The sequence below is a fragment of the Zootoca vivipara genome, chromosome 3 (assembly GCF_963506605.1).
Source record: "Zootoca vivipara chromosome 3, rZooViv1.1, whole genome shotgun sequence".
NCBI classification, from domain to species: domain Eukaryota; kingdom Metazoa; phylum Chordata; class Lepidosauria; order Squamata; family Lacertidae; genus Zootoca; species Zootoca vivipara.
Window position 1 is genome coordinate 114,717,878 of NC_083278.1, and position 15,832 is coordinate 114,733,709.

Below are 15,832 nucleotides of genomic sequence, written 5' to 3' on the forward strand. Positions count from 1 at the left end.
TACCCAAAAGGCATACAGTGGCACCTCTACATACAAATAACTCTACTTACGAATGTTTCTACTTACGAATGGAGCTCCGTCCGCCATCTTGGATGCAGTTTAGATAGGTTGCTTCTACTTACATTTTTTTTCTCCCAATGCATTCCTATGGGATTCGACTTACGAATGTGCGTTCAGAACGCATTAAATTCGTAAGTAGAGGCACCACTGTACATGTTTGAGACACCCATTGTTCTGGGCTTGGCTTTAGGAAGTATCCTCTGAGCCATTGCTTGCTGTCAGAAAACAATAACATTTACTCTATTGCTGCGTGGCGAAGTTTCTTCAGTCTGCATGGCGACCCTACATTTGGGGGCTGGTCCAGGATATAGGGCCATGCAGGCTGAGCGCAGCCCCTTGCCCACTGAGCTAAGCATGATGGAGGGAATGCCAGACCAGACCCCAGCGCGCAACGGAACTCTATTCCGTGGGGAAGAAGAAGGCCTCCAAATGTCGTGCTGGCTCGCTGCAGGCAACGGATCCTGGTAGAGAAAAGTGAAAGTATCAAGGGACGCGTACGCTGAAGGGGGTAAGTGCACTTATAAGGGAATTTAGGCCCTTCCAATACTGTAATGGGGAAGGAAGAGAGGTTTGATCAGCCTTTGCAGTCCACAATTACCCCAGTGATATTGGATCCCTTTGGGGAACCTGAAACTGCTAGGGAAAAGAGGAAAAGGTGGCCAGAATTTGTATGATGAAATACTATATGTCTGCAGGGGTCAGTCAATAGGGTCTGATCCACTGCCAACTCTGTAGACCCTTCGTGGCTATGGGTGTGGGTCTGTGTGTGTTTGCAGGAGCCAGTCAAGAGGGACTGGTCCACTGCTGACTCTGCGGACACCAGTGTGATCTTATGTAGGGCTGTGTGTTTTCTTATAGGCTCTATAGGCCTGTGTGGTTTTGTGTGGGTCTTTGTGTGTGTGTTTTTTCCTCCCCGCCTTAACACAATTGTGTGTTTTGTGTCGAAGCCAGGGCTTTGGGTTCCAGCAAGGGCTGGGACAGGGGAGAGAAGCTTACTTTATTAAGCTTTTCCCAGCTATCCTTCTCCAGTTCTTATCTCCTGGGGAAGGGGAGGGGGGATTTTTCCTTTTTCGGTTATTGCCAGAGCTCTCTCTGTGTGTAGGTGTTTGTAAGGGTGAGGGGTGTGGGGTAGCAAAACCCCCTTTCTTGTTGTGTTCTCTATTCCTGCAGGATATATTTCCAACCTATGATAAGATTCTGGTTCCTTCTCTCAGAATCTGTTGCTCACCTTGTGATCTACTGCAAGTGAAAGGTGGCAGGGAAAAGGTGAGTATATCTTATGGGAGGAGAGAGCCTGCTTTTGAGCTCAGAAACCAACCTCAAGCATTTCTACAATTCAGGACTTACAGAGTGCAACAGCTTGAAAGGGTCAACCCTGACTCTTACTCCCTTCCGGTCATTGGTTTGTGGGCCTCCCTGATCCTGAGCCAGATTGTTGGTCCAACGCACCCTCAAGGATCTAGCTCAAATAGGAATCCAGGCTTGTTCTGTGTACTTAAATTTGTCTTCTAGGTGAGCATTGCAGCCTCTCCACTTGCAACAACTGTAGACAACCAGCACAAGAGAAAAATCCTGCCACAGCCTCCAGTCCCTAAAACCCACTGCTCTACACACCCATCAGAAGAGAAGAGCTATGCAGTTCTGCAGCTCCCATCCTAGATGATTCTTTGATGCAAGCAGTGCAGGAAAAATGGAGCTCCTAATGGACCACTCCACAAGCATGGCTCTTGTGGAGAGATAGGAAGGAGGGCTCACGGCATCTCCTTTTGATGGGGGCCAAGCTAGTTCACGCACCTCCTAGCCCTGAACTGGGTCAGCTGGCCATGATTGTCTAGAAATTGGTAAGGAGTTCTGGTTTTTGTTTTCCTCTTCCCTTTCCCTCCTTTGCCGCTTGTGTGCCATGTTTGGTTTTTCGGTTTTTAAAATTATACATAAGCCACTCTGGAAGCCTTTTGGCTGAAAAACAGAGTACAACAGCAGCTAGAATTGTACTAGCAAGGAACTGGAGGACTGAAGATATGGTGGACGATTGGCAGATGAAGCTGATAGAGTTCATGGAACTGTCCGAGCTGACTGGGAGACTCCGGGACCAGGGAGAAGAATCAGTTTAAGAAGTTTGGAAGAAATTTAAAGTTTATTTAGAGAAGAATTATATAAGATTAGTAATATCCAATAAAGGATTTGGATGTAAAAGGAGGTTGCAGAAGTAAGATAGATAAATGCATTATGTGTTAGGACTTAGTTATATGATATGATATAATATGCTCTTAAGATTAAAATTATATTAAGAGATTTTGGAAATTGATTGATTGAGAAGGGATTAAGAGTATTATTTAGATTAGATAATTATGAAAAAGTTTGATATCAAGAGTTAGAAAGTGCTAAGTAAGTGATATATAGAAACGTAGATGGGAGGGAAAGGAGGACGTTGATAAAGATACGGAATATAAGATTGAGTGGAAATTTATTTATTTTTTCAAATAATTTTTATTGAAGATTTTCCATTTCACCATTTTTCACATCATCATAACATAATCTATTAACCTCAAAAAACAATACAGAAAAAGGCACAAGAAAAAAAGAAAAAGAAAAAACAGAAAAAAGGAAAAAAAACCCAAATAGCAAAAAGAAAAAGAAAAAATAAATCCTTTAAATCTTATCTAATATTCATTATCCTAACTTTGGCTTCCCCGTCCCTCCCTCCCCGGGTTCATTTTACACCCCACTTCAGCAATTTTCACATTTCAAATACAATACCTAATATTAATTATTACTTAACCAATTATTTTCATCTTACATAAAATTTTATCCAAAAATATTCAATCAAATCTCTAAATTAAACCCCTTAGCCTATAATTTCACTAAAAAATATTCCCAATTTATTACATAGGAAATTTTAATAGTTTTTGTAGTTGTGTATTGTTATGTATTATGTCTTCTATTTTTTATATATTGTATGTTATCTGTTTTTTATGTTTGTTATTATAAAAAATCAATAAATATATTATAAAAAGAAAAAGAAAAAAGAAAAACAGAGTACAACTGATCAAAACTGTCACAGTGGCCTGGGTGGGCTACTTCAGAGTAACGACTCCACACAGCTCTGCATTTTATCCTTTTATTGGTGCTGAGTATTTACAGTGCTCAAGGCAGTTTTATTTACAGATAGTGATGCATGCTGTCAGTCTTCCTCAGTACCTCCGAATGGAGGTTGGCGCGTTTTCTTCCAGCAAAGAAGCTTGGGGAGACCCAGCCTCTTCCCACGACGTTTCTTGCGCAATTCCGGGGTGGGCGGAATTGGCCTTCCCCCCTTGCTCCCCCCTTCCTGCCCCACCTTGGGCAGTGGCTCCGCTACCTTGCCTGAGCCTCGGACACCACTTCCTGCTTCTCCACTTGAGGCGGAACTCTCCCTGCTTTCCCCAGCGCTCGGGGATGGGCTGGACCTCAAGATGGGAGGGGCTTCGCGATATCCCCTGTCCCTCACAAAAACAATTTAAACAATGTTTCTACTAACATTTGTTTCCTCACATCTTTTGGGTTTTGGTTTTATTTTATTTTTTGCATTTCGTTTTCTTTTTTGCGTTTTTATATTATGAACAATGGGATAAAATCATTAATTTATGTGGGATTTGGGGGCGGGAGCATATAATGGGGGCAATGGACATAAAACAACACACATCACAAAAACAAGCATGCTGAGCAAAATGCGTCTAAAAATGTGCAGACCAGGAGAAAAGAACACTGGAAAGTTTCTATCTTGGAAGGTATGGCAACTATAGTCGAACTGAACCGTCCAACCAAAAGAGGTTGCATCAAACTGCACTACAGCCGAGCTCTTACCCAAAGTTCCACTTCCTTTCTAATCAGGTGCTGTGAAGTTGGCAGCAGCTTTTGTGAGATGACGGGAAATCTGTTAATTGATATGGAAAGAGAACAGGATGAGAAAAGTTGTTCCTCAGGTAAATCTTGGGATTGTCTGCAAGATGAATAAATTGCATATGGCGAGAAAAGGGGCCTGAGGGGGTTCAGATACTGACAGTTGCAGGAAATTCCTGTTTACAGCATTTCCCACTCAGGCGCACAAATGTGTGTTTCAGCATCTTTTTAGCACGGCAACACTATAAGTAAAGAGAACCTCCTTGTTCCTTCCAAACTCTAATTCCTTCTGCCTTAGAGCGCCTTCCCTTTTGCAGAGATCTCAGAAGAAAATCCAGCCATGAAGTTCCTTTACCTGAGCTTTGCTCTGCTCTTCATCCTCTTCCACACTGTTGCAGGTAAGAGGGCAGCTCAAACTCGTGGGTGGAGATTCTGCTGCAAATGCAGAAGGTCTCAGGTTGAATCCCAGGTATTTCCCCGGTCGGCAACCCTGAAGAACTGCTGCCTGTCAGTGAAGACAGTTATGAGCTTGGCAGCTTCCTTGCTATCCAGCTGCTTTAAAAGGGGTGGGCGGGGAGAAAAGTATTTACAAACCTATTTAATGATGACGTTGAAATTGAATACATGACTTTTGCAAAAGCAGGAACATTCAGGATGCAGACTGAGCCACAAGGCATGTTCCATGGTGGTAATTTATATTGCTGTGAGTTTGGAAGGGTTAGTGTGCATGATTCCCAAGTGCCTTCTAATTCCTGAGGTCATGGAGTGAAAATCCAGAGTAAAAATCTAACGGAGGATTCCATTGTTAACCTAACCCAGCAGAAAATACCATCCTCAGAGAGGGAACAAATGGCGATCTATTTCTGACGCTCAGAAAAGCTGTAGTTCTGATTGGCAGATGTTGAAAGCAAAGGGGAACCTTCTGTAGAATGGAATGAAGGCTGACTCAGTCGCCATTTATGTGGGACTGTGGGAGCATTATCTGCTAATTTTTCTTGCCTTCCATTAGCAACCTATAAAATCTAGGTTTGGCAGCTGTGCTGAAAAGATCCCAGGAGCATAGAATCATAGAATCATAGAGTTGGAAGAGACCACAGGGGCCATCCAGTCCAACCCCCTGCCAAGCAGGAAACACCATCAAAGCATTCTTGACATATGCCTGTCAAGCCTCTGCTTAAAGACCTCCAAAGAAGGAGACTCCACCACACTCCTTGGTAGCAAATTCCACTGCCGAACAACTCTTACTGTCAGGAAGTTCTTCCTAATGTTTAGGTGGAATCTTCTTTCTTGAAGTTTGAATCCATTGCTCCGTGTCCGCTTCTCTGGAGCAACAGAAAACAATCTTTCTCCCTCCTCCATATGACATCCTTTCATATATTTGAACATGGCTATCATATCACCCCTTAACCTTCTCTTCTCCAGGCTAAACATACCCAGCTCCCTAAGCCGTTCCTCATAAGGCATTGTTTCCAGGCCTTTGACCATTTTGGTTGCCCTCTTCTGGACACGTTCCAGCTTGTCAGTATCCTTCTTGAACTGTGGTGCCCAGAACTGGACACAGTACTCCAGGTGAGGTCTGACCAGAGCAGAATACAGTGGTACTATTACTTCCCTTGATCTAGATGCTATACTCCTATTGATGCAGCCCAGAATTGCATTGGCTTTTTTAGCTGCTGCATCACACTGCTGACTCATGTCAAGTCTGTGGTCTACCAAGACTCCTAGGTCCTTTTCACATGTACTGCTCTCAAGCCAGGTGTCACCGATCCTGTATTTGTGCCTTTCATTTTTTTTGCCCAAGTGTAGTACTTTACATTTCTCCTTGTTAAAATTTATCTTGTTTGCTTTGGCCCAGTTGTCTAATCTGTTAAGGTCATTTTGAAGTGGGATCCTGTCCTCTGGGGTATTAGCCACCACTCCCAATTTTGTGTCGTCTGCAAACTTGCTTAGGATGCCCTCAAGCCCATCATCCAAGTCATTGATAAAGATGTTGAATAAGACTGGGCCCAAGACAGAACCCTGTGGCACCCCACTAGTCACTACTCTCCAGGATGAGGAGGAGCCATTGATGAGCACCCTTTGGGTTCGGTCAGTAAGCCAGTTACAAATCCACTGAATGGTAGCATTGTCTAGCCCGCATTTTACCAGCTTCTTTACAAGAATATCATGGGGCACCTTGTCAAAGGCCTTGCTGAAATCAAGATAGGCTACATCCACAGCGTTCCCTTCATCTACCAGGCTTGTAATTCTGTCAAAAAATGAGATCAGATTAGTCTGACATGACTTATTTTTCAGAAACCCATGCTGACTTTTAGTGATCACAGAGTTTCTTTCTAGGTGCTCACAGACTGTTTGCTTAATGATCTGCTCTAGAATCTTTCCTGGTATTGATGTCACGCTGACTGGGCGGTAATAATCATCATCATAATTTTATTATTCATACCCCACCCAACTGGCTGGGTGCAGCTGAGTGTCAACACCCTTGCAAGGTTCAGGAATCAGCTGGAGTTTTTGTAGTGAAGGAGAATCGATGTGTCACTTGCTAATGTTGACCAATGAACCAGTAGTTTGCAGGTTGAGAGGCAGCAGAAGCCTGTAAAAGTTGGCCATCCCATTAAATACACAGGGTTCTGGTTAGGAAAAAGTAGTTGGCAACCCCTTGGCCCCCTTTAAACGAATTTATTTCCCTTCTCTTTTACACAGGGCAACTTCTCTGTAAACTAGTAGGAGGAACTTGCCAATTTCCAGCAACTACAAACTGTACCTATGGAGTAATCACAGGGGCCCCCTGTGGCAACAATGGAACCTGCTGCAGAGGTAAGTGATATCTACACACACACACACACAGAGAGAGAGAGAGAGAGAGAATGCTGAAGGACCCCTGACAGTTAAGTCCAGTCATTAACTACTCTGGGGTTGCAGAGCTCATCCTCGCTTTACTGGCCAAGGGAGCTGACGTTTCTTCGCAGACAGTTTTTCCGGGTCATATGACCAGCATGACTAAGCCGCTTCTGGCAAAACCAGAGCAGTGCACAGAAACGCTGTTTACCTTCTCACCGGAGCGGTACCTATTTATCTACTTGCATTTTGACATGCTTTCGAACTGCTAGGTGGGCAGGAGCTGGGACCGAGCAATGGGAGCTCACCCCGTTGTGGGGATTCGAACCGCCAACCTTCCGATCGGCAAGCCCTAAGGCTCAGTGGTTTAGACCACAGTGCCACCTGCGTCCCAATATATAAACAACATCAACCTCTCAAATCAACCATGCTGTGTAAAATTGATGATGTAGAACCTTGAGGCTCTAATGTACCTCTATGTAAAATTGATGATGCTGACTGGAGCATCAGACAAATCAGGACATCCCATGCCTAACAATGTAAAGCAGAGAAATTCCACCATGAGCTCCCTAGCTGGCCTTGGGCAAACCACGCTTTCACTCTCAGCCTCTATCTCTCCATCAGTATTATGGGACATAATAATACTGACTTGCTGTTACAGAAGGCTTTGAATATTTATTTATTTATTCATTGCATTTATATCCCACCTTTTTCTCCATGGAGCTCAAGGCGGCTTCTATTACTCTTCCTAATTTAATCCTCACAACAACCCTGCGAGGCACATTAGGCTGAGAGTAAGTGACTGGCCCAAGGCCACTCTGTGAGCCTCATGATGAGGCTGGATTTGAAGGCTGGGCTCGCATTTCCTAATCCAGGACCTCAGGCTCTCGTACTTGAAAGTGCTATTCCAATGCTCAAAACAAAACATCAGTCAAATGAATGTTTCTGCTTTGCACAAGAAGTCCTTTCAAATAATGACAATTTAATTACCTCTCTTTTGTACAGATGAACCTCTGTTGTGTAGAATCTTGGGAGGATTTTGCCAGGCCCCAGTCACTGCGAACTGTACCTTTGGAGAGAAGTCAGGGGTCTCCTGTGGCCCTAATGCACGCTGCTGTAACAGTTACAGGTAGGTAGCCGTGTTGGTCTGAGTCGAAGCAAAATAAAAAAAAATTCCTTCAGTAGCACCTTAAAGACCAACTAAGTTTATATTTTGGTATGAGTTTTCGTGTGCATGCACACTTCGTCAGATACACTTGAAACAGAAGCAACCAGACCCTTCTATATATTCAGAGGGTGGGGGGGGGTGATGGGAATGGGTTATGGGCTGTAAGAGTGGTAAACCTGTTGATGGCTGTTAACGACTGCTGATTACTGCAATAGGTCCTGCGGGGGAAAAACAAGGGCTGAGGCTAAAGAAAGCTTGATCATGAATAATGAGATAAGAATCCTATGTCTTTATTCATCCCAGGTGGCTCCGTGGTTTTAAGCTTGGTAATGATTTCCAATTCAGCAACTTCTCTTTCCAGTCTGTTTCTGAAATTTTTCTGTAATAAAACAGCTGCTTTGAGATCTTGTATAGAATGTCCTGGGAGATTGAAGTGTTCTCCTACTGGTTTCTTTGTCTTGTGGTTCCTGATGTCAGATTTATGTCCATTTATCCTTTGGCGTAGGGTTTGGCCTGTTTGTCCAATATAGAGAGCTGAAAGGCACTGTTGGCATTTGATGGCATACACAATGTTAGAAGATGAGCAATTAAATAGTCCTGAGATGGTATGTTGGATGTTGTTGGGGCCAGTAATGGTGTTGTCCGGGTGTATGTGGCAGCAGAGTTGGCATCTGGGTTTATTGGGTTTATTATTAAATCCCTCTCGTGCAAATGTTTGCTCATTTTTAATCCTGATTTCCTGATCTCCACTCTACGTCTTCACTGGAGAAAGCAGGGCTTTGCCTGTGAGCTAAAGGAAATAATCACTGATCAGATTACGGATCTGAATCGCCGATAATACACTCAGGGCATGTTTATTCTATTTTTAGAAATACAATGTTGGATTCCATTCTGATGCAGCACTTCTAGGTTCTTCATCTTATTTTAAGCATCAGAGCCTCAAGGTTTTCATCTGTCCACAGGGAATTTAGATACTGCAGATGTTCATATGGATGCTAACTGTGCAGGCTGCACTTGCTATGGGCAGTAAAAACTGGTCGCTCTGATCTAACTTTCCAAATTGTTAAGACAACCCTCAGTAAATGAGGATGAGCCAGCAGTCTGCTGATGCTGAATGAATGCATACGTGATTTGGCAACAAAGAGTCCCACATCATTCTGCACTTACCGGACCTCACCTGAAGTAAAAAATACATCATAATATCCAGTTGAACCAGAGGAATACGTAAACACCAACGACGGTGGTAGTAAATTCTGCCTTTTAGAAATACTGGAGAAATGAATTGAAAAGCAACTACAATCTGAGGCTGGAGATGAGAAATAATTTAAGAGATCTATTCTAGCCTATGGGCAGTTCTGAACCCAAAAAGGAAAACGACTGATTTGAATGTCTTCCAAGGGAGGTGACCACAAGGGTATAAGATTTTGAAGCGTTTTCTTATGAAGAACATTGGAGGAGCACAACATGTTTGGCCTTTAGAAGAGAAGGTTGATTTGGGGGAGAGGCATGGTTGCGGCCTCTAAATATTTGCAGGGCTGCAATGTGGAAGTTGTTCCAGAGAGCAGGACAAGAATCAAAGGGGTAGAAATGACAGATAAGCAGGTTTTGAGGGACACAGCTCTAAAGTTGCTCCATCAAGGAACAAGCTGAATTGGAACCTTTATGTTGTAATAGCAGCAGCCGAATAGAAAGAGTGTGGTGTAGAAGTTAGAGTGCTGGAGGAGGACTTGACAAATCTGGGTTCTAGTCCCCAATTGGCCGTGAAGCTCACCTTGGGCCAGTCACTGTCTCTCAGCCTAATCTAATTAACGGGGGGGGGGGTTGTGAAGATAAAATGGAGCCGAGAGAATTATACACCACATGGAGCGCCTTGGGAGAAAGGTGCAATATAAAAGGATGTCATATAGAGGAGGGAGAAAGATTGTTTTCTGCTGCTCCAGAGAAGCAGACACAGAGCAATGGATTCAAACTTCAAGAAAGAAGATTCCACCTAAACATTAGGAAGAACTTCCTGACAGTAAGAGCTGTTCGGCAGTGGAATTTGCTACCAAGGAGTGTGGTGGAGTCTCCTTCTTTGGAGGTCTTTAAGCAGAGGCTTGACAGGCATATGTCAAGAATGCTTTGATGGTGTTTCCTGCTTGGCAGGGGGTTGGACTGGATGGCCCTTGTGGTCTCTTCCAACTCTATGATTCTATGATTCTATGAAATATCAGAATATAAGATAAAAGATTGGTTAGCACCACCTTTTCTGCAAGATGCTGTGTCACTTTGAGGGTCCAGCCTTTGTCATCACCTCCTACAGCAATGGAGCGGGGATCCTCAGGTCTCCCTGGGTCTTCGTGTGATGGAGCCCTCAGAATCAGCGGCTGCCGGTGCCCCATCCCGACATCCAGGATGGGCCAGGGGATGTCGGCACTGATCCTGCAAATTCCTCTGAGAGCTCTTTGGGGGCTGAGCCTGCATGTCCTCTTTCTTTCTTCTACAGATTCCTGAATTGCAGGGTGGGCTTAAATGTTCCTTTGAGTCCTTCTAACACTACAATTCTATGATCCTCCCTCATCTCCTGAAGATGAGCAATCCGATTCCAGACTCATGAAAGTGCCATCAATTATAGATTTCTTTTTTCTTTTCTTTTATGCAGTTCTATGATCGACATATAAGGAAATGGGGAGTTCTGCCAGGAGGAACTCATCAACACTGCCCATCTGGTCTAACTCTTCTGGCTTACTGTGGCTTCATTGCACAATGCTGTGCCCTTGAATGACATCACCGAGCAGCCCACATCCATGGTTGAGAATGTCTGAAGGCTACGCTGTTTCTTCTGAATCTTTGCTTGTGAACGCAGGCAATGAATTAAAGATCAGTCTGCTCATATGATCTTCTCATTAAACAGATTAACTTGCAAATTCAAAATTGTATATATATTTTTCATTTTTTTAAAAAGAATCTATGGCTAAGTATGTCTCACCTCCAGTGGAAGCACATTGTATCTGCCCAAGATCCCTCTTGACAGAAGTCCTCATCCCTGAGTCCCAGGAGGAGATAACTGCAGCCAGTGCTTTTCATGCACCCAGGTGAACACTGGTGGGATAGGCTGAACTCAACCCAGACTGGAGCCATGACCTAACTGGAGGTGATTATTCAGGAGCCAATTCCTGAATAAAAAAATTCCTACTGGCCCCTGAATACAGGCGGGGCCATAGCAAGGTCACTCTAAACCTGCAAAGAAAAGGAGGTGGGCGGGAGGGAGATTAAAATCACTAGCCAGGAGTGAGCTGCACATGTCAACGCTGAGTACTTAAGCACTCGCCCTGTCAATCAGCCCTCCAATCATCCTCTTTCTTTTAGTTTAGACCCACCCCTTAACACACACACAGGCTTTTCTGCAGGGTAAAGCCGCAACCCCCATTATTCCCTACGGGGTTAATGAGCTTTAGCATCCATATGAACATCTGCAGTATCTAAATTCCCTGTGGACAGATGAAATCCTTGAGGCTCTAATGCTTAAAATAAGATGCAGAACCTAGAAGTGCTGCAAAAGAATTGAATCCAACTCTGTACTTCTAAAAATAGAGTTAATATGCCCAGAGTGTACTGTATTATCAACATTTCCTGGTTCGGCCATCGCGGAATGCGCTGGGATGCGTTGCTACCTTGGTTGCGTCACGAACTTGCGTTCCGTCCCCCGCCAGATGCGGTGGTGTTCCGCCTCGGCAAAAATGACCTGGTTGTTCATAAGAGCATAGTGCTAATGAAAACAGCAACCGCAGACTTGGAAAGTCTACATGCCACGAACCCTAACATAACCATTTTCTGGTCAGAACTTATCCCATGTTTACAATGGCGTGGCAACAACAAACCTAACAGAGTTAACTACACTATCAAAAAAATAAATAGAGCATTATGCTCGGCAACCTCGCGCACCAGGGGTCGCGTTGTGAAGTATTCCAGCATCAAAATATGTAAGAAAGTACTCTTCAGGCCCGACAGTGTGCATTTGTCAGCCATTGGTAATAATTATTGGCTGAGCGACACTAAACCTAACAGAGTTAACTACATTATCAAAAAAATAAATAGGGCAGGCATGTCCAACAGGTAGATCATGATCTACCGGTAGAACATTGGACGTCTGCCATAGATCACTGGTAGAAAGAAGCCGAACAACTGTGACTCCCCTAAAAAAAAGCTCAACATTTTACCTCCTCCCTGAAAAAACTCAATAACTTTGAACCGGACCCCCCAAAAATGGGCCTTCCTCCTTCCTAAAAAAAAATCTCAAGAACTTTGACCTAAACCCCCCAAAAGGGGGTAGACCACTGCCATTTTATAACTCTGTGAGATCGCAGTCTCTTAGGAGTTGGCCACCCCTGAAATAGGGCATTACACTCAGCAACCTTGCACATCGGGGGGGTCGTGTTGTGAAGCATCCAAGCATCAAAATATATAAGAAAGAACTCTTCAGGCCCGACGGTGTGCATTTGTCAGCCATTGGTAACGATTATTAGCTGAGCGACATTAGACATAGCCTTTTTAAATGGTTTGCAGATGGCAAAGCGTTTCAGCAACACTAGGCATGGCCTTTCGGAATGATTGGCTGATGGTGAAGCGTCTTTGCAGGTGTAGGTTGTCTTGGCGGCGAGGCTGTGAATTTGCGGCCTCGGGTGGCGGTCTCAGGCCTTGGGCGGAATCCTTTAGGCTATCTTCCTGAAGTCAGGGGCATGAGGCGGTGACCTCACCCCCTGTGTGGCGACAAGATTGGGGTCCCCTGTTAAGGGGACATTCGGAGAGGGCATTGACCATGCACCGAGTGGTTGTTATTGCTCTCCCCCTCCAGCGGTGGCGAACGGGGGGGGTGGACTTTCTCTGCTTGAACATATGTTCTCCAGCGCCAGCCCTTACCCCCCCCCCATACATTCTGGAGAACCCTGAAGCCTTCCAGATCCCCGGCTGGGGACTGGGAAGGAGAACGCCCAATGCCTGAGCTAAAGTCTCCCGACATCTGAATCTTAATAAAGTTGTGGGCAATTTTAATCCCATAGCACGTTGTCTTGAGCTGTTATTCTGCTAAGGGGTTGCCTGGGGTTTGGGGGACTCCCCCTGTCCACACACTCTCTCTTGCTGGGAAGGAGGAGGTGTGGTGTGTTTCTGCTGAAGGACTAGTTATTGCTGGGATACAGTAGATGACATGCCTTTCTGCACAGGGACTTGTTCCTGCTGGGAAGGTGCAGCCAAGGTGTCATTTTCTCAGGAACTGTTAAGCAGGAGGAGGAAATGCCATTGCAATCTGTTTTAGTACCTGCTGTTCTTGTACTGAAAGAGTCACAGTGCCTGGTAGTTCATCATGTGTATATGCTTCTAGTGTTAATCAAACTGTTGCAATCGCACAGGGACTTGTTGACTTGAGAAAGGTTATCCTGCAAGAGAATCTTGGGATGGTGTCCAAGATGAATAAATTGCCTAGGATGAGTTTAGAGAAAAGGGGCCTGGGGGGTTCAGATGCCGACAGTTGCAGGAAATACCTGTTTGCAGTGTTTCCCATCCAGACACGCAACATCATCATTTGCAGTCAGGGTTAGAGCGACCGTAATTATTTATCTATTGCAGTCATATCTATTTAACTCAGGTAGATATGCCCTGAGCGTATTATCAGCTACTCTGATATATAAAGTGATTGATCGCTATTTCCTTTGGCAGGAGCAAAGCCCTTCATCCGCTTCCTCCAATGACAATCAGAGTGTAGATCAGGAAATCAGGATTGAAAATGAGCAAACATTCCCACATGAGTAGGACCACCAACTCAATGGATATCACTTACCTGCACAACTGAATGTATTACCACAACAGAGGTCCATTGGCAAATATCCATAGGTCCAGCTCGCACTTTTGGGGAAGTCGCGAAATCCTGCCACTTTCCCCACATAAATGAAGATACTCTGTGCAAAAGAGAGGGGAGTAAATTGTCATTATTTGAGATGGCCTCTTGTGCAAAACAAAACCTTTAATTTGACGGACGACGTTTCGTTTGGAGCATTTGAATAGCGCTTTCAAGTATGAGAGGCAGGCTCTTTTCATGGTTAGAGGGTCCAACTAGGACCTTGGAGACCAACCTTCCATTCCCACCTTAGCCACGAAGCTTACCAGGTGACCTTGAGCCAGTCACTCACTCTCAGCCTTACCTACCTCACAGGGTTGTTGTGAGGATTGAATAAGGAAAGAAAGAAAGTCCCCAGGACCTCCATGGAGGGAAAGGTGAGATATAAATGCCAGAAAAAAAGTGCCAGAAAAATAAAACTGCTTCCCCTGCTCCTCAACAACAGGAGCAGTTCCCTCGGCTAAAGGGCATCACTACTGTTTTCACGTGTATTTAATCACAGATTAGGCACTGCCCCTGGGAACAAGTCTTCTTAAAATCAAAGAATGATAGAATTGCAGAGTTGGAAGGTGTGAGATAGAAAAATACTGGTCCCAGTTGTACCCTTGAAATTAATCCTGAGCAAAGTTGATGAAGCAGCATAAGTTTATTTTAGTGATTACAAAAAAAACATACTTGAAAGATGGGTGATCAGAGCAGGCACACCTCGTTTCAACAGAACACATGTATATATTCCTTGTCTGAGCGCAAACCCCTCCTCTGTGCGCAGAGGTCACAGATTTCATGACCGCCTGATTGCAATCCAAAAATTCCCCTGCTTGTCAGACTCCCTCACAAGCACATTTAACCACAAGTGGTTTCACAGCTGCAAGCAGATTTCATGTCTAGTTTCCAAGCACAAACTTATTGAAGCACGCAAACATCTGTTCTTCTTGCTAGCTCCTAAAGTTATTTGTTGTTGTTTAGTCGTTTAGTCGTGTCCGACTTTTGTGACCCCATGGACCAGAGCACGCCAGGCACTCCTGTCCTGCACTGCCTCCCGCAGTTTGGTCAAACTCATGTTCGTAGCTTCGAGAACACTATCCAACCATCTCGTCCTCTGTTGTCCCCTTCTCCTTGTGCCCTCCATCTTTCCCAGCATCAGGGTCTTTTCCAGGGAGTCTTCTCTTCTCATGAGGTGGCCAAAGTATTGGAGCCTCAGCTTCACGATCTGTCCTTCCAGTGAGCACTCAGGGCTGATTTCCTTAAGAATGGATAGGTTTGATCTTCTTGCAGTCCATGGGACTCTCAAGAGTCTTCTCCAGCACCATAATTCAAAAGCATCAATTCTTTGGCGATCAGCCTTCTTTATGGTCCAGCTCTCACTTCCATGCATCACTACCTACCTAAAGATATAGCACCTTATAAATAACCCCCAAAATAACCCCCAATAACCCCAAAATACGAGCTATATTAAAAAGCCCGCAGATAAAAAATTGTTGCAACCTTATGGCTTTATGACCTTTACAAAAAAGCAATAATTAAAAGCATGGTTGTTTGTGGGGAAAGCCTATAATGAGGGCAATGGACATAAAACCACATGCATTACAAAAACAAGCATGTTAAGGAAAGTGCATCCAAAAAGGTGCAGACCAGGAAAAAAGAACACTGAAGAATTTCTTTCTTGGTAGGTATGGCAACTGCATTAGAACTGAACCGTCCAACCAAAAGAGGTTGCATCAAACTGCATTACAGCCGGACACTTACCCAAAATTCCACTTCCATTCTATCCAGGCTTCGTGAAGTTAGCAATGGCTTTTTTGAGATGACAGTAAATCTGTTAAGTGATATGGAAAGCAGGAGAAAGGCTGTTCTGGCAGGTCAATACTGGGAAGTTCTCAAAGATGAACAAATTGCATAGGATTGGATAAGAGAAAATAGCTCAGATGCTGAGAGTTGCATGAAATATCTGTTTGCAGCCGGGAGCACGGGTCATATTGTCAACACATGAGAAAGGTTTTTGCGTGGGTAAATATTAG